General features: G+C 40.9%; 1 protein-coding gene across 18 annotated transcripts in view; it reads left to right on the top strand.

Annotated features, from left to right (window-relative positions):
- Positions 1–18,854, top strand: part of RIMS1 (regulating synaptic membrane exocytosis 1) — a 545,320-nt gene that overhangs the window by 457,550 nt on the left and 68,916 nt on the right. The window contains exon 1 of one of the 18 annotated variants that reach the window (XM_075340222.1): positions 2,674–2,776. The exons of the other annotated variants lie outside the window; for them this stretch is intronic. The gene's annotated coding sequence lies outside the window, so the exon portion shown is untranslated. Of the gene's footprint in view, positions 1–2,673; positions 2,777–18,854 lie in introns of those variants that run through there. 18 annotated transcript variants of the gene reach the window in all.

The following is an 18,854-nucleotide window of genomic DNA, read 5'->3' as shown; positions in this document are numbered from 1 at the left end:
AATTCTGACCTGAAAATATTGGCAAAAACCCTAGCCACCAGACTACAAAAAATAGTACTGAACCTTATACACAAAGATCAAGTGGGGTTCATTGCGAACAGAGGAGCAGAAGACGCTACCAGACGAATCCTAAACCTACTCACTCACTCAGGGGAAACTAAGACTCCCACAGTCTTTATCACAATTGATGCTGAGAAGGCATTTGACCGGGTTCAGTGGAACTACTTACTTCAAACTTTAAAAAAATTTGGCTTCAATGGGAGGGTATTAGACCTTATAAAATCATTCTACTCAAACCCGTCTGCAAGAATTTTAACAAATGGTCTCCTCTCGGGTAAAATCAACCTCTCGAATGGAACAAGGCAGGGGTGTCCTCTTTCCCCATCATTGTTCGATCTTTTCATTGAGCCCTTGGCGAAAAGATCAGGATGGACAGCCGGATTAGGGGCGTCCCTGCTAATAACAGACAATTCAAAGTGTCACTTTTCGCAGATGACATCCTACTCTCTCTAACGGATCCACTGAACTCGGTCAAACAGACCTTGGAAGTTTTTAAAGAGTTCTCAAGGGTCTCATTATATAGGGTCATTATGGATAAAACCCAGGCTATGCACCTCAATCTGGATCAGGATCTATTAAAAGTCCTACAATCTGAAATCAAATTTCAGTGGAATGTGGACAGCATGTCTTATTTAGGAATCAAACTAACAAAAAACACAAAGGACTGCGCTAACCAGAATATTACTGACATTTATAATAGCATCCAAAAAGATCTACAACATCTGTCCAAAGTAGAGCTTTCCTGGTTAGGAAAAATAAACACATACAAAATGCTGGAACTTCCCAAGCTACTTTATATATTCAGAACTATCCCATTACCAATCAAGAAGAAGCTTATACAAAAACTCCAAACTCAACTAACATCTTTTGTATGGGGTAAAACTAAACCTCGAGTAGCACAATCTACCCTAAACAAAAGCAGAATCAATGGGGGGTTGGGGATGCCAAACATAATGGCCTACTATCAAGCAACGACTATTAAAAGCAGCCAGAAGTATTGGAACAGAGGTGATAAACCTGCATGGGTGGGACTTGAAGATTCTTACTGTCTAAATATAGAAGTTGGAGACCTGGTGGTGGCCTACCTATGCGACTCTAAAAAGCGACTACCTAAGGAGGTCATCACCAGGAACTCAATAATAACATGGAGGAAATTTGGAGCCCAATCTAGAAAAATACACGGCACTGAATCAATAGGTTGGATGAAGATCGAAACTCTTTCTGCGTTCTCACCAAGATTAAAGCTCTCTTAAAGAATCCAAATAATCAAAACACTTGGAAAACCAAATATATCTACCAAATTTATAATGAAGACACAAATCTCCGTAACTTAAAACACTTGGAAAAGTGGAAAATCGAGTTAAAAATCTCAGAAAATCAGTTTGAAGAAAGATTTCAAAACTCATTGGCCACAGTCTACAAAAATATACCTTGCGTTGCTCTTATAGAAACCAATTATAAGATAATAACCCGCTGGTATTACACACCCCATAAATTGCATTTAATTAACCCAGACACCTCAAACAAATGCTGGAGAAACTGTGGAAATTCAGGCAACATAACTCACATATTTTGGTCGTGTCCAAAAATTAAGAATTTCTGGAGAGACATTCAATCACTTATAATGTCCATTACACAGCTAGATGTAACTCTAACTCCAGAATTAGTTCTTCTTCTCTTAAACATTGAAGCGATACCTAAACATTTTAGGCCCATAGTAATACATATTTTACTAGTGTCCACTAATCTCATTGCATCCAAATGGAAAAGTGAGAAAGCTCCTAATATTCAAGAAGCTAAGGAGAAATTAACTCTACATAAAACTTTAGAGTACTACTATGCCATAAAAAATAATACTCAAACAAAGTACCTCACCAAATGGGACCCATGGCCAGAGCCCAATCACCGACAGACTATATAGCCCAACTGACGTTAAGAAAACACTAACTATATTCGAGAAATACAAGCTCACTAAAAATTCCAGGCTTGAAGCTCTAGTCTTTGATACCTCCCTGATCTAAAACTCACTAGAATTATATGTTTCTGATCTTGCAAATTTGCTGGACTGTCTACGGAATCCATGTCAGGACGTTGTTAATTTTATTTGTTGTTTAGTTATATTTTGCAAAAAGTTAATTCATAAGCAAACTGGAGAGTCAAAATATGTGCATTTTCTTAACCTTGCTTTACTATCTATATGTCCTTAAATTTTGTAACGCATGATTTCAAGATTTGTTAACTACAAAACCTAATAAAAATAATTTGAACAAGGAGAGAAAATAAAGTCACACGCGCCTAGCACTCGCATGACATATAGAATACCAAAAGGATTTCACTTGTCCAACTTTTCTGGATGAAAATTGGACCGAATTATTATACGCCGGTGTGAGAGAACCCTAATTTTCAGAATAGTCATCAGCAAATGTTCCTTTATGTTTATTTGATGGTAAAAAGTTCCCTGGCATTAATAGATCACAGACACTGTTCGATTCTACTTACTCATCTACAAAAAAGATTACCTAATAAGGTCTCATGTTCTAAACAAACCTTTGTGCGTAGAGGACCGCATGGGGCATATTTTGCTTTGCTTCTATGAGAGAGGAACGTGTGGCAGGATCACAGGGAATATTTTGGATTTTCTGTTGCTTTGCTGTCTTAGCTTTTTCTGTGCTCTCTGCTTTGTGTTTGCTTGTTCTCTGGATCACGGTCAGCACAAGTGAGTACATATCCTACTCTAATGAATTATGACATGAGGCTTGTATGTCTGAAGCTAATTGCTTGCTATTTTGGCTTTGCAGTATGAACAGTATTAATTATATTTTTATTTAAATTTATATTCAGTTATATATTACTAATAATTGTTTTCAAATATTCAGTGATGTACTGTAATGTGATAAAGTTTGATCATATGGTATTTAGCAAAACTGGTGACTGCTGTCTAATATAATAGTGCCTTCATCAATATAAGCTATTTGCGTATGTAGTCTGTCACACTTTCCTCCACCCACTATGAAGCACATGCTTATTTCTTCTTTCAAGTTATGTTTGACACCTAAATTAATGGTTCTCTCCTATTGTCCATCACAATCACATTTCTGCATATTGCTATTAATGGTAATCTACCAGGTTTTTGCCACCCTATCTGAAAGCAGCATGATATAGGGGCAGAGACGCAAATTCCAGCAATATATCACTGGACTGCTTGCTGTAGTTCTGATAAAATCTCTGTTTTATCAACTTCAGATCTACCTATTATTTGAATGCTGACTGACAGCTGTTTATGTACACTGTACATGGACAAAGAGGCCAATAACTGGTGGGGGCAGGGTTATACAAAGCTCATGAATATGGAGGAATGCATGGCAGACGGTTTACTAGTCCTCTAGTGATAGTCATCTGCTGATAAAATAGTGATTTTATCAAAAGTACAGCAAACAGCCCAGTAAATATCACAGCACTGGAATCAGAGTCTTCATCTCTATGTCATGCTGCTGCCAGGAAGCTGTTGACAGATTCTCTTTAACTGATAGAAACCATTCACCTGTATGTTTCTACATTGTCTCCAGCAAATTAAGCAATTTTCTTCATTCAGATTGACCTCATGGTTCTGTTTTGATTAGATTTATTATTGATGTTAAACATTCATTATCATTTGTGAATTTACGGGTCTTGGACTTTAATCCTGCACCATTTTAAATTTACAGTGAGTTTAAAGCTCCTTTCTCTGCAGTTTAGCAGTAGAATATTGGTTCTCCAGCTGTTGCCCCCAAACAGAGCTGTGGAGGGAAGGCAGAAATGGTGTTTACCATTTCTGTGTTCTCTAATTTTGGCTACCTATTGCTCAATGAGTGGTATACAGTCATATGAAAAAGTTTGGGCACCCCTATTAATGTTAACCTTTTTTCTTTATAACAAATTGGGTTTTTGCAACAGCTATTTCAGTTTCTCACTACTTTTTCACTAACAGAAAATGTGCAATCCGCATTTAAACAAAATTTGACCGGTGCAAAAGTATGGGCACCTCAACATAAAAGTGACATTAATATTTTGTAGATCCTCCTTTTGCAAAAATCACAGCCTCTAGTCGCTTCCTGTAGCTTTTAATGAGTTCCTGGATCCTGGATGAAGGTATATTTGACCATTCCTGTTTACAAAACAATTCCAGTTCAGTTAAGTTTGATGGTCGCTGAGCATGGACAGCACGCTTCAAATCGTCCCACAGATTTTCAATGATATTCAGGTCTGGGGACTGGGATGGCCATTCCAGAACATTGTAATTGTTCCTCTGCATGAATGCCTGAGTAGATTTGGAGCGGTGTTTTGTATCATTGTCTTGCTGAAATATCCATCCCCTGCGTAACTTCAACTTCGTCACTGATTCTTGCACATTATTGTCAAGAATCTGCTGATACTGAGTTGAATCCATGCAACCCTCAACTTTAACAAGATTCCCGGTGCCGGCATTGACTACACAGCCCCAAAGCATGATGGAACCTCCACCAAATTTTACTGTGGGTAGCAAGTGCTTTTCTTGGAATGCTGTGTTTTTTTGCCTCCATGCATAACGCCTTTTTGTATGACCAAACAACTCAATATTTGTTTCATTAGTCCACAGGACCTTCTTCCAAAATGTAACTGGCTTGTCCAAATGTGCTTTTGCATACCTCAGGTGACTCTGTTTGTGGTGTGCTTGCAGAAACGGCTTCTTTCGCATCACTCTCCCATACAGCTTCTCCTTCTGCAATGTGCGCTGTATTGTTGACCGATGCACATTGACACCATCTGCAGCAAGATGATGCTGCAGGTCTTTGGAGGTGGTCTGTGGATTGTCCTTGACTGTTCTCACCATTCTTCTTCTCTGCCTTTCTGATATTTTTCTTAGCCTGCCACTTCTGGGCTTAACAAGAACTGTACCTGTGTTCTTCCATTTCCTTACTATGTTCCTCACAGTGGAAACTGACAGTTTAAATTTCTGAGACAACTTTTTGTATCCTTCCCCTGAACAACTATGTTGTTTTGAGGAGCCCATGATGCCACTCTTCATAGGAGATTCAAATAGGAGAACAACTTGCAAGTGGCCACCTTATACCTTTTCTCATGATTGGATACACCTGCCTATGAAGTTCAAAGCTCAATGAGGTTACAAAATCAATTTAGAGCTTTAGTAAGTCAGTAAAAAGTAGTTAGGAGTGCTCAAATCAAGAAATTGATAAGGGTGCCCATACTTTTGAACCGGTCAAATTTTGTTTAAATGCGGATTGCACATTTTCTGTTAGTACAATAAACCTCATTTCAATCCAGAAATATTACTCAGTCCACCAGTTATTAGATATATGAAACTGAAATAGCTGTTGCAAAAACCCAATTTGTTATAAAGAAAAAAGGTTAACATTAATAGGGGTGCCCAAACTTTTTCATATGACTGTATTTACAAATAGTTTCATTACATGTGGTGTCTATTTGGAAGTAGTATTAGAGTGCATATTAACTAATTAACACCATTTGACAATTTTATATTCGGATATATTAGGCAGACTTCTATTTCTATATAAATGACTAAATAATAATCATATGTGACTATACTGTATTTATAAATCTTATTGTCAGGCCCGTGAAGTGTGAAACAGTCTGCGTGCTAATGTTTTCTAGTGAACATGAGGAGCACACTTGGTTACTAGAAATAGGTAGACACAGCTTGGAAGAAATTGGAATTAAACTATTTATAGTGTTCAGTTCCTTAATCCCTTCATGACTTGCATGTTCATTTCTTCCTTACCCTCTTACAAGAGCCATGACTTTTTTTTTTCCTTTGTGTTCATAAGCCTTATGAGTAGTGATGAACGAACCCAAACTGTTAAATTCGGCGTACGTACCGAAAAGCAAATGTTCGGGTCCCAGACCGGGACACAGTCTTCTCTGGGAAGTCCATGTTACAGTTCAGGTTCAGCCACCCGGATAATAGAAACAAAAAACAAAAGGATTAAAGCAGGAGCAATAAACTTACTGAGCCTCCCGAAGGCAGTAATGCTACTTCCAGGTCCGCTCATCAGTGGTCATACTTATTCACTGCTTTCACCGTCCATCGGCGGCTCTGATTGGCTACCGGTAGACCACGCCCCCGCCCTCTCTAACAGCGCATGTGATTGGCGATTGGCTGCAATCACAGACGCAGTTTGTGGCTTTATACTGCAGTGTAATATAATTAAATAAATTTAAAAAATGGTGTAGGGGCCCCCCTCTATACCGATACCAGCACAGATAAAGCCATGGCTACAGCAGCCATGGGCTTATCTTGGCTGTGTATCAAAATAAGAGGAACTGCATGAGGCTTTTTTTTTATTTATAATTATTTATTTAAATAAATAATTTTAAAAAATAACGTGCGGTCCCCCTCATTTTGATACCCAGCCAAGATAAAGCCAACAGCTGGGTGCTTGTATTTTCAGCCTGGCGAGGCCCAAGGTTATTGGGATTCCCCGGCTAAGAATGGCAGCCGACAGCCACCCAGAATTTTCGCATCTATTAGATGTGACAATCCCGGCGCTTTACCCGACACTTCCCAATTGCCCTGTTGTGGTAGCAATCAGGGGAATAGGGGTTACTGACAGTATACAGCTGTCACTAAGCCCAGAATTAGTGGTGGATAGAGGTCTATGATACCCCTCATCACTAATCCTATAAGTCAAAAGAAATAAACACAAACACCGATAAAAATCCTTTATTTGAAATATAATACAGCACCCTCTTTGTCCTCTTTATTAACCCCAAAAAGACCCTTGCAGTTCCGTCGTAATCCACACAACATCCCACGACGGTACTGGCTCAACTGCATCTGAGCCTGAAGAGACCGAAAACATATCGGATCTCTCCAGGGTCCGGGAAACACTGACAAGGGGGACCTGGCTGGCAGCAGTTATGTCACTCAGTTCACTGGGGGTCATACCCGGGTTCCCATGGCATAACTTCTGGTGACCTGAGAACAGCAATCTCGTTTAAAGTGCAAGGTCATGCCCTGCATCCCTCCAGGTTTTTAATAGTGACAGTGCTGGCTGGGGGAGGGGGTTCAGGGCTGCCCTGCACTCCTAGACCATAAGCCATTTTTTAAATTTATTTTACCCGTCACTATAAGCAGCAGTACCTGTGATTCCAACCAATCACAGGTGCTGTTAAAGAGGATGGGGGTGTGGTCTACCAGCAGCAAATCCGAACCACCAGTGGGCAGGGAAAGCAGTGAATATGTATGAGGACTAATGAACGGAGTCGGAAGTAGCATTACAGCCGTGCGGGAGGGTTGGTAAGTATATTCTTCTTCTTTAAATGTTTGGGTCCCCGTAGACTTATATGGGGTTTGGCGTCTGGGCAGATGTTCAGGTTCAAGTCTGGTCCCAAACCGGATTTATTTTTTTTAAGACAGGCCTGACCCACTGAACCGAAACATCTGCTGGTTCGCTCATCTCTACTTATGAGGGCTTGACTTTTGCCAGACGATTTGTACTTTTTACTGACATCATTTATTTTGACAATGTTCTTGGAAAATGGAGACAAAAAAAAGCAAAGCATGGTGAATTGATAAAAATCCCCGCCTGTTAGCACTAGTATTGCGATATCTACCTTGTAAAGTTTTTTTTCTATAGATGATGAAAAAAATTCTTAAAGTTGTAAAAATTAAAATTGTGTTGCTGTTTTCTGAAACTTGTAATATTTTCATTTTTCCATTAATGGAGAGTAAGAGCCTGTTTTTTTATATGTGGTAAGCTGACATTTTTATTGGTATCATTACGCTGAACATACAACATTCTTCTTGTGACTAAAAAAATACAATGCAAGTGATTTGATATATTTCATCTTTATCTCTTTTTCACTGTATGGGTTAATTCATTTTAGATTTTGATAGAGCAAACTTATACAGATGCGGCAATACCAAATATGATATATATATATATGTATATACAGTTAGGTCCAGAAATATTTGGACAGTGACACAAGTTTTGTTATTTTAGCTGTTTACAAAAACATGTTCAGAAATACAATTATATATATAATATGGGCTGAAAGTGCACACTCCCAGCTGCAATATGAGAGTTTTCACATCCAAATCGGAGAAAGGGTTTAGGGAATCATAGCTCTGTAATGCATAGCCTCCTCTTTTTCAAGGGACCAAAAGTAATTGGACAAGGGACTCTAAGGGCTGCAATTAATTCTGAAGGCGTCTCCCTCGTTAACCTGTAATCAATGAAGTAGTTAAAAGGTCTGGGGTTGATTACAGGTGTGTGGTTTTGCATTTGGAAGCTGTTGCTGTGACCAGACAACATGCGGTCTAAGGAACTCTAAATTGAGGTGAAGCAGAACATCCTGAGGCTGAAAAAAAAGAAAAAATCCATCAGAGAGATAGCAGGCATGCTTGGAGTAGCAAAATCAACAGTCGGGTACATTCTGAGAAAAAAGGAATTGACTGGTGAGCTTGGGAACTCAAAAAGGCCTGGGCGTCCACGGATGACAACAGGGGTGGATGATCGCTGCATACTTTCTTTGGTGAAGAAGAACCCGTTCACAACATCAACTGAAGTCCAGAACACTCTCAGTGAAGTAGGTGTATCTGTCTCTAAGTCAACAGTAAAGAGAAGACTCCATGAAAGTAAATACAAAGGGTTCACATCTAGATGCAAACCATTCATCAATTCCAAAAATAGACAGGCCAGAGTTAAATTTGCTGAAAAACACCTCATGAAGCCAGCTCAGTTCTGGAAAAGTATTCTATGGACAGATGAGACCAAGATCAACCTGTACCAGAATGATGGGAAGAAAAAAGTTTGGAGAAGAAAGGGAACGGCACATGATCCAAGGCACACCACATCCTCTGTAAAACATGGTGGAGGCAACGTGATGGCATGGGCATGCATGGCTTTGAATGGCACTGGGTCACTTGTGTTTATTGATGACATAACAGCAGACAAGAGTAGCCGGATGAATTCTGAAGTGTACCGGGATATACTTTCAGCCCAGATTCAGCCAAATGCCGCAAAGTTGATCGGACGGCGCTTCATAGTACAGATGGACAATGACCCCAAGCATACAGCCAAAGCTACCCAGGAGTTCATGAGTGCAAAAAAGTGGAACATTCTGCAATGGCCAAGTCAATCACCAGATCTTAACCCAATTGAGCATGCATTTCACTTGCTCAAATCCAGACTTAAGACGGAAAGATCCACAAACAAGCAAGACCTGAAGGCTGCGGCTGTAAAGGCCTGGCAAAGCATTAAGAAGGAGGAAACCCAGCGTTTGGTGATGTCCATGGGTTCCAGACTTAAGGCAGTGATTGCCTCCAAAGGATTCGCAACAAAATATTGAAACTAAATTTTTTTTTTTCGGGTTTGGTTTATTTGTCCAATTACTTTTGACCTCCTAAAATGTGGGGTGTTTGTAAAGAAATGTGTACAATTCCTACAATTTCTATCAGATATTTTTGTTCAAACCTTCAAATTAAACGTTACAATCTGCACTTGAATTCTGTTGTAGAGGTTTCATTTCAAATCCAATGTGGTGGCATGCAGAGCCCAACTCGAGAAAATTGTGTCACTGTCCAAATATTTCTGGACCTAACTGTATATATATATATATATATATATATATATATATATATATATATATATATATATATATATATATATAATTTTTCTTGTACATTTCTTGATTTATTTTTTCGTGCCTGCTTGACCTCTGATCAGATGCTCTATATAATGCAATACTAAAATATTGCAGTATATATAGGTTGTTTGGATCCTTAACAAAAGGACTCAATTTAACACCTGATTTTTTGACTCACTACATGGACACACTTCACACCTCCAACAGAAGAACCTGACAAGTGATCTGAACAGACCACTTCCAACTCATCTGCATTTCTAAGAAAAAACTTAATTTGATTTCCTTGGCTTATCTTTTAGGAGGCATCATCTTTCCCATGTCCTGTTGGTCTGAGTAATTCATTTGTAATTTGCCTGAAGAAGGAGCCTGTGTGCTCTGAAAGCTTGCTAATATGATTTTTCTGGTTAGCCTATAAAGGTATCACTCCTAAAATACTTTTGTCATTCTTGGCACATAGTATTTCAATTGATTTTTCTGGCTAACACGGTACCACAATATTACCCTGTATTGCACATTGCAGTATATATAGAAAATTATGCAGACCTTCTGCTGCCATGCCAGCTTATCAGCACCTCGCGATCATGTCACATACCCTGGACTGCCCACCTTATATACCACTGTCAGGGAATACCAGTGCCATGCCAGCTCATCAGCACCTCGCGATCATGTCACATACTTTGGACTGCCCACCTTATATACCACTGTCAGAGAATACCAGTGCCATTTAAGGGGCTAAAATCAGCGATCGGATCTCAGCTCCAATTGTGCTGTTTTAGGCAGATGTTGATTTTGTAACTCAGAAAGCATCTGCCGGGTGCAGGCTCAGCTCCTGAACCCGCTCTGTACACAGGCAGTGAACATTGGACATACTAGGCGGTTTTATTATTAAACTTTATCTTTTCTTTTAGCAGAATTTACGTGGTCGGCTTTGTATTTAGGTTTTTGGTGCCAATTGCTGTTATTTTTAAGTTGGTATCTTTTAATTAACATGTCAAACAACCCCAGGCTAATTTTCTTTAAACCAGAATCTATTGTACATAGTACTTATTGGATTAGTAAAGATCTTGAATCATAATTTGGTTACAGAAAAGTATTTAAAACTTGCTTTTAAACCTCAAAACTTAGAAAATACTTTAACGGTAACTAAACTTTTATTGATTTCATTATCCTCCAGGCATTGAATTTTTGAGGCAGCTTACCTGGGTACAATCTCGCTGGCAGGCTTTGATTCCAGCTGCCCGGGCTTTGGGCAGCATAAATCGGATAAGACAAATCTAAAGAAGAATGGGCATTGAAAGAGAACTGCAATATAGTGGTTGGGAGGGAAGGAAGCAAAGTAAAGTGAAGTATGTCGCAAATATGCACAACTCTGCACTGCCCGTAAGAAAATTAAATAAAACAAAAACTTAGTTACTCTAAGGGGTCTGTCAGCAAGTTTTTGCTATTTAATATGAGAGTATTTTAACATCAGGCACGAGATACAGATTCCAAGAAGGTGTCACTTATTAGGCTGTGTGTTGTAGTTTCAATACAGTGTTTTATCAGCAGTCGATTAACACTGCCGGACTACATCTCACATGAGACCAGTACAACTAATGAGTGTAATCCCACCACTAATTAGCAGCTTGCTCACAATGGGCAATGTAAACAGGAAGCTGCCACTCAGGGGTGTAGGCGGGATATACACAGCAGTAGACTTAAGCTGGGTTCACACTAAGCGACAGCGACAATGACGTCGCTGTTACGTCACCATTTTTGGTGACGTAACAGCGACCTTGTAAGTCGCTGTTATGATCGCTGCTTAGCTGTCAAACACAGCAGAAGCAGCGATCATAACGTCGCTGTGCTACATGTGCAGAGAGCAGGGAGCCGCGCTTAGCGCTGGCTCCTTGCTCTCCTAGGTACAGTACACATCGGGTTAATTAACCTGATGTGTGCTGCAGCTACATGTCACAGTGCAGAGAGCAGGGAGCCGCGCGTACTGCTTAGCGCTGGCTCCTTGCTGTCCTTGCTACAGTATACATCGGGTTAATTACCCGATGCGTACTGCAGCCACATGTGCACAGAGCAGGAGCCGGTGCTGGCAGCAAGAGCGGAGGCTGGTAACGAAGGTAAATATCGGGTAATCAGGGAAAGGTCTTCCCTTGGTTACCCGATGTTTACGCTGGTTACAGCTTACCGCAGCTGCCAGACGCCGGCTCCTGCTCCCTGCTCGCTTCATTTCGTCGCTCTCTCGCTGTCACACACAGGGAGAGTGACGACCAAAAAATGAAGCTGGACATTCAGCAACGACCGGCGACCTCACAGCAGGGGCCAGGTCGTTGCTGGATGTCACACACAGCGACAGCGACGTGACGTCGCTGCAACGTCACAGAAAATGGTGACGTAGCAGCGACGTCGTTGTCGTTGTCGCTGTGTGTGACACCAGCTTTAGCTTTGCTTCATTTACATCAGACAAAACACTTACCATATTCTCTGAAAACTGCACTAAGCAGCCCAGTAAGTGATACATCCATGGAATTAGGCTTTTTTGCCCTATCTTAGCTGCTCTCAGTTTAAATAGCAAAAACCTGGTAACAGACTCCCTTTAAAGAGTTGTCCACTTGGACAACACCTTAAGCTTAAGAGTCCCTCAAGTAAAATAAGAAAAGCTTGTACTCACCTCTCCGCATCTGCACAGTCCCAACTATGGCAATGTCGGGTCTCTTGGTGCCCACGTGTCACTTTTATTCATGTGAGCTTTGTAGCTAGTCAGTCACAGCAGACCAACTGCAGCCTTTACTATTTTGTCAGAGAGGTTGACCACTCTGAATGAATATTAATCCTGAACAACAACTAATTAGCTGCAGCACTAAAGTTACATAAGAGTGTATCAGAAACATTGGGCGACACAGCACCAACATGGCTGGAGAAGCATAGATGTGGGAGGTGAATATAAGTTTCAGGACTTGATCCGGTGACCTTTTGATCATTCTCCTCTTCTGAGCCATAACTTGGTTGGTCTTTGTCCAACTGCTGATGATTCTCTTATTTTGTTTTTCTTCCCTTGCTTTGTTGCTATTCAGGTGTTTTCACTTTCCTATTTAGTCTGTCTTATCACAGCTTGGGTGGGGCTATTCATACTCACCTTGCACCAGCCTTCTTTGCTGGCTATATTTCTAGATGGCCTTCAGCTAAGCAGCTTGCAACTAGGGAGTTTTGCCTGCTACGCAGAATCAGTTGTATTACTGCTCTGTGTTTTCTCATTTACCTTCCCATCACCTTTCCTCTGTCTTCAGTTAGGTGGGTAGGAGATTTCCCTTGCTTTCATTTATTAGTCCCCTTATTCCTCCCTTATGTACATGCTTTACGTTTCCTCACCTTGGGCCCCTGTGTCCCTCTGCACACGTTCCCTATCTTAGTTACTTTAGTGTAGCAACCTCAATTCTGGTTCCTCAGAAGGAACGAAAAACAATGGCCTTTCAGAGAGCTAGGTCTGAGTTGTAGTTTTTACTTGACTTGTGCAGCTAGGGATGTTCTGGTCTGTATAGGAATGAGTACGTTGTGTGTGGGGCTGCAGTGTTGTAAGCTTTGTTTCTCCCTATACCCGTGTTTGAGTAGGTATGTGCATAACAATATGCGTTTCTTTTTATACTCGAGTCTCACATATTTAACTCTTTCATTCCAAGCATTTTTTAATTGGTTACCTATGCTCCATCTAATACTTCTGATCATATTGCTATTTTGCTTTGGAAATAATCAGCTCCTTGTTAGATTATCTGAAATATTGGATAGTAGGGCCTGAGCTGATCAAATTATTGCCATTGCACCCACATTTTGAGAGGGCTGTCTCTGATAAGTCCATGTTGACACCTCTACACAATAGAGTTTTTACTAATTCTTTTTGCAATGACTATGGAACCAAAAATAAAATACACAAGTCTCCAGTTTAGTTACATAAATGGAAGATATGTTTGCAATTGTGTTTACATTTTTATATGAAAGAAACCAAGTAATTTAAGCATCTCTATTACTACTCGTCTTATAGAATTGGTCTTCAGCTCATGTACGTACCAGTACTTTCTTCCCTACAGTCAAATATTTAGGCACTTACCTTTGGTATGTAAACTCGCATGGATAGTTTAGAGCAGTGGTTCCTAAACTCCAGTCCTCACGACCCCCAACCGGTCATGTTTTCAGGTTTTCCTTAATATAGCACAGGTGATGCCTTGATAATGATTCCATCACCTGTTCAGTAGTAAGGAAATCCTGAAAACATGACTTGTTGGGGGCCATGAGGACTGGAGTTTGGGAAACACTGGTTTAGAGTATGTTATCCATTAGTTTAGTTTAAGTTTTTGCTTTTGCATTGTATATATTCGGATCAGTTTTATTGTGCATGGAACCTAGGTTGCATTCATGCATGCTCCCCCATTACTCTTTTTTTATACCTCTCATTAGAGACATGGCAGAATGTGGCCTAGGCTTATTGCCCTTGAGTGCACTGTGCTCTAAAGGGTGCTTTACATGCTGCGACATCACTAGCGATCTCGTTAGCGATGTGACATGCTAGATCGCAGATGCGATCTGCCGAGATCGCACATAGGACATTTTATAGCGCCAATCGCATCTGCGATCTAGCGTGTAACATCGCTAAAGAGATCGCTAGCGATGTTGCAGTGTGTAAAGCACCCTTAAGATTACATTAACATAGATGAACCACTGATATTATCATGTAAAGCAATTCTTAAGCTGGTGTCACACATAAAGACAACGACGTCGCTGCTACTTCACCATATTCTGTGACGTAGCAGCGACCTCAACAGCGATGTCGCTGTGTGTGACACATAACAACGATCAGACCCCTGCTGCGAAATCGTTGCACGCTTCTAAATGTTCCAGGTCATTTTTTGATCGCTGCTATCCCGCTGCGCCATGCTGATAAGCTGATAATCCTTGTGTTTGACACCGCAGCAGCGACGATCGCTACGCTACGTCTGAAACCACACAACGACCGTCGACGTCGCTATGATCGCTGCTCCGTCGCTGCTTTTATATAACATGTTTGACAGCTTACTAACGATCATCTATGGTCGCTGCTACATCACAGAATATGGTGACGTAGCAGCGACGTCGTTGTCGTTATGTGTGACACCAGCTTTACAGTATGTTTTCTCAGTTAAACGTCTTTGATGCATGCAATAGTGATTTCCTATTGATATCAGCAATCTTTCTGTATATTTTACTTGATTTTAGCACATTTTAAAGATTTGAAGGACCAATATCTGCAATATTTTGTTATTCATGTATGCCAGGTTCATTACAGTATATATACAGCTCTGGCAAAAATTAAGAGAACATTGCACTGTTTTATAAAAATCATCTTCTCTACATGTCAATTCTAGTGCCATTTGAATTTCAAGCAGAGTACGCCTCATTCTACTGGCGAGAAGTTGCATTAGGTCACCCAAAAGCAGTGGGAAAGACTGGTGAAAAGCATGCCAAGACGCATGAAAGCTGTGATTAAAAATCATGGTTATTCCATAAAATATTGATTTCTGAACTCACAGGTGGAAGAAATGAGAAATGAGAACTTTCAGTTGTGACCCCAAATAACCTGAGTGAGTCTCTGCCTAAAGCCCACAGCGGGTGGTCATGTTCTATGCCCTTGCTCTGTGCCTTTAGTAATGTAGCAGAGCCGGAATCATTGTGGGACCTCGTGTGGATTATATCAGACCTGGGTGTATAGAGGTTGTGAAAGATGGTGTTTTTTTGTATTTTATTTCAAATAAAGGATTGTTTTCAGTGTTTGTGTTTATGTATTTTCACTTACAGATTAGTAATGGGGGGGTCTCATTGGCCCTCCCTATTACTAATCTAGGGTTTAATGGCAGATGTGAGTTATTAACCACCTATTACCGCCAATTGCCACTGCACCAGGACAATCAGAATGAGCTAGTGAAAGTTCCGGGATGTTGCATCTAATGGATGTGACAATCCCAGGCGGCTGCAGGCTGCTATTTTTAAGCTGGGGGGCCTTATAACCATGGGTCTCCCCAGCCTGAGAATACCAGCCCCCAGCCGCCAGCTTTATCATGGCTGGATATCAAAACTGAAGGGGGGACCGCAAGCCAGTTTTTAAAATAATTTATTTAAATAATTAAAAAAAAGCTGCATGTGGTCCTTCTTGTTTTAATACACAGCCAAGATAAGTGCTCTGCTGGGGGCTGCAGCTTGTAGCCGTACGCTTTATCTGTGCTGGGTATCATAATATGGAGGGAACCTACACCAATTTTTTCATTTATTTATTTTTACAGCAATACAGATACACAGACCGTCTTTGATTGAAAGCAATCAGATACGCAGTCACACAGGGTGGGGGCATGTGTGACCTCAACCAATTAGAAATCCGGGGACTGCAAGTGAGCAGGGGAAGCAGTGCATATGTATGAGGTTAATGAGCAGCCCTGGAAGTAGCGTTAACATTGCGCGGACACTGGTAAGTATAAAGCACCTGCTCCAAACTCCTTATCCCATCTACCAATATTTTTAAGCTCCTGGTTCAGGTCCTCATAGACTTATATGGGTATCGGCGTTCGGCCAGATATCCTGGATCAATTCCAGGTTCGAACAAGGTTTTTCTTTTTAACCCGGTTGGACCCGCCAATCCCAGGTATCTGCGAGTCCGCCGATCACTAGTAATGACTAATTTATCAAAAAAGATTCCACGTTTTGGTAAATCATGATATACATTATATGGGATATTTCCCTGCATTAACTGGACTATCAGAATATTAGAGGTCAGTGACCATATAAAAATATAAGTTCACAGAACGACTGACTTCTATAATTATTAAAAAATATGTAAATCTGCTGCTGTAGGACCTCTTTTCAAAGAAAAAATCATAAGCTTCATGCCCATGACCAAATCAATACCATAAACCACTTCTGCAAAACAAAGGACAGTGCCAGCCACAATTTACCCAACTCTTCGTTCACTTTGAGTCACTGGATTCACTGCTAGTCTTAATGTGTTCCTCCTTACAGTAGTGTCCACATTCAGTGTGAGCTGGGTGGCTATTTGTTGCTTTGCCATAGATCATTATACAGAGGAGAGGAATTCTAGGAATGGACAAATTGTAAGGGTACGTGCCCACGATAAGTGTTTACAGCGTTTTGTATATAGCGTGTTTTTACTGCGTCCAAAATGTTCCGATGTACAGTACAAGCACAGTGGATGAGATTTCTAGAAATACCATGCCCATTGTGCGTATGCGGCCTGCAGCAAAAATTGACCTGCGGTGCAGCTTTCCGAGGCACAAGTGTCCTCCGTAAGGAGAACACAAACGAGAGACCACAGCACCCCGATCGTGAGCATGGGCAGCCATGGCCCGCAGGTCAGGACACGCCACATCTAGGACACAGCGGGTCCTGATTGTGGGCATGTACCCTAATAGGTCACTTCTGCAGAAGAGAGACAATGTACTTATGTCAGAATGCATTTTATTTAGATATACAGAACATCAATGATACATTTCTATGGCTATTCATAATATTGCTGTAAAGTCTCATTTATGTGAAAGCCAGATGAAAACCTCAACAGCTAACATTGTAGTGCCTATCTAGTAACACATTTATTACCAATTAATGGAAGTTAATTAACTAATTAACCAGGATGGCTAGGGTCAAATATTACTCATTATTTCCCAGTCACATGAATGACTGCAAATATTTGCATCAGTCATCAGGGACTTCATAACTCTCTTTATTACATGTGTTACTGATTCATGTGCAAATGCAAAATGCCCCGAGAGTTTTACATACATGGTTATTATATTAATGACTTCCAACTGTGCTGCAGATCGGTGTCAGAGTATATAACATACATTAATAAGATGGATCATGAGCCGTACAATGTCTTAGATAATCAAGTTATAAAACATCCAGGATTTAGGCTTCTAGGATCTTCATATACTAAGACAGTAACTGTATCTTCAGCAGAACTTGGGATAAGGATTCTGCAGAACAGGATATTAGTTTTTAATAGAAAATAGCGCAGGGAAGAATTTCCCCTGACTTAATGTGAGCTCTGCTGGAAAAATAGGGAGAAAGATTACAATCTGAAGGCTGTAAAAGGCTAGAAGCCTGCATTTTATGACACCGAGTATGATGCTCTCTTCTCTAACATCTGAGCTGCCAAGAAATAAAACAGATCAGGTAAGTAAAAATAGCTCCTATTTAAAATGTATGAAGCTAAGTGTGTTATACAAGCTGTAACCGCGCGCCCGCATTCTACTGTTCATTAACACAAGATACTTTTAACAGCAAAGGAGCATTTATCTCCTGCAGTTAAACATTTACGTGGATGTTGATTAGAAGAAGACATGACAGTCTAAATATAGGCAGAAATATTACCAGCAGCTGCTTCCTTGTACTTGCAATCTGCCCGGCACTTTCCACAGTTCCTATACCTCTGCTCTGCTAGCAGACATGATTTCTTGGTATGCTAAATAATCCCCGAACCTAAGTTTTCTTTCAGCGTACTGTACAGTATCCTGCCAGAGCCAAGCGAGCACAGTAGTATTTTCTTTGTGCAGTGGGTGGTCTGCGACTGTGTGTCAGCCTTGTGTTAACATATTATATACCGCTATGTCATGACCAACCACAATAACTGAATAAGGGTACTTTCACACTTGCGTTATTTTCCTTCCGTTACAATCCGCCCTTTTGGGAAACAGCGGAATCCGTTAACGGATTCCGCTGTTTCCCATAGACTTGTATGGTTGACGGATTGTACCAAAAGGAGCTGCGTTGCTTCCGCTGGGCGACGCTCCGTTGCTTCCGCCCAGCGGGAGGAACGCAGCATGTAACGTTATTTTGAGCAGCGGAATCCTCTGGATTTCACTGCGCATGCTCTTTTTTTTTTTTTTTTTTTTTTTTTTTTTTTTAAATCAAACTTTATTTTGGCTCGCGGTGGCCGAACGTTCAGCTGAGCGCCCGGCCGTCGGCAAGCGACAGCGCTCAGCTGAATGACCGGCCACCAGCATGCCCGGCCGCCGGCAAGTCACAGCGCTCAGCTGAGCGCCCGCCCGCCGGCATGCCCGGGCGCCGGCAAGTGACAGCGATCAGCTGATCACCCGGCGGCCGGCTGCAGGGAGCGATCAGCTGAT

The sequence above is a fragment of the Anomaloglossus baeobatrachus genome, chromosome 3 (genome assembly GCF_048569485.1).
Source record: "Anomaloglossus baeobatrachus isolate aAnoBae1 chromosome 3, aAnoBae1.hap1, whole genome shotgun sequence".
Lineage (NCBI taxonomy): Eukaryota > Metazoa > Chordata > Amphibia > Anura > Aromobatidae > Anomaloglossus > Anomaloglossus baeobatrachus.
The sequence above is the reverse complement of the archived record's forward strand: the minus strand, read 5'-3'. Positions and strand labels throughout refer to the sequence as shown.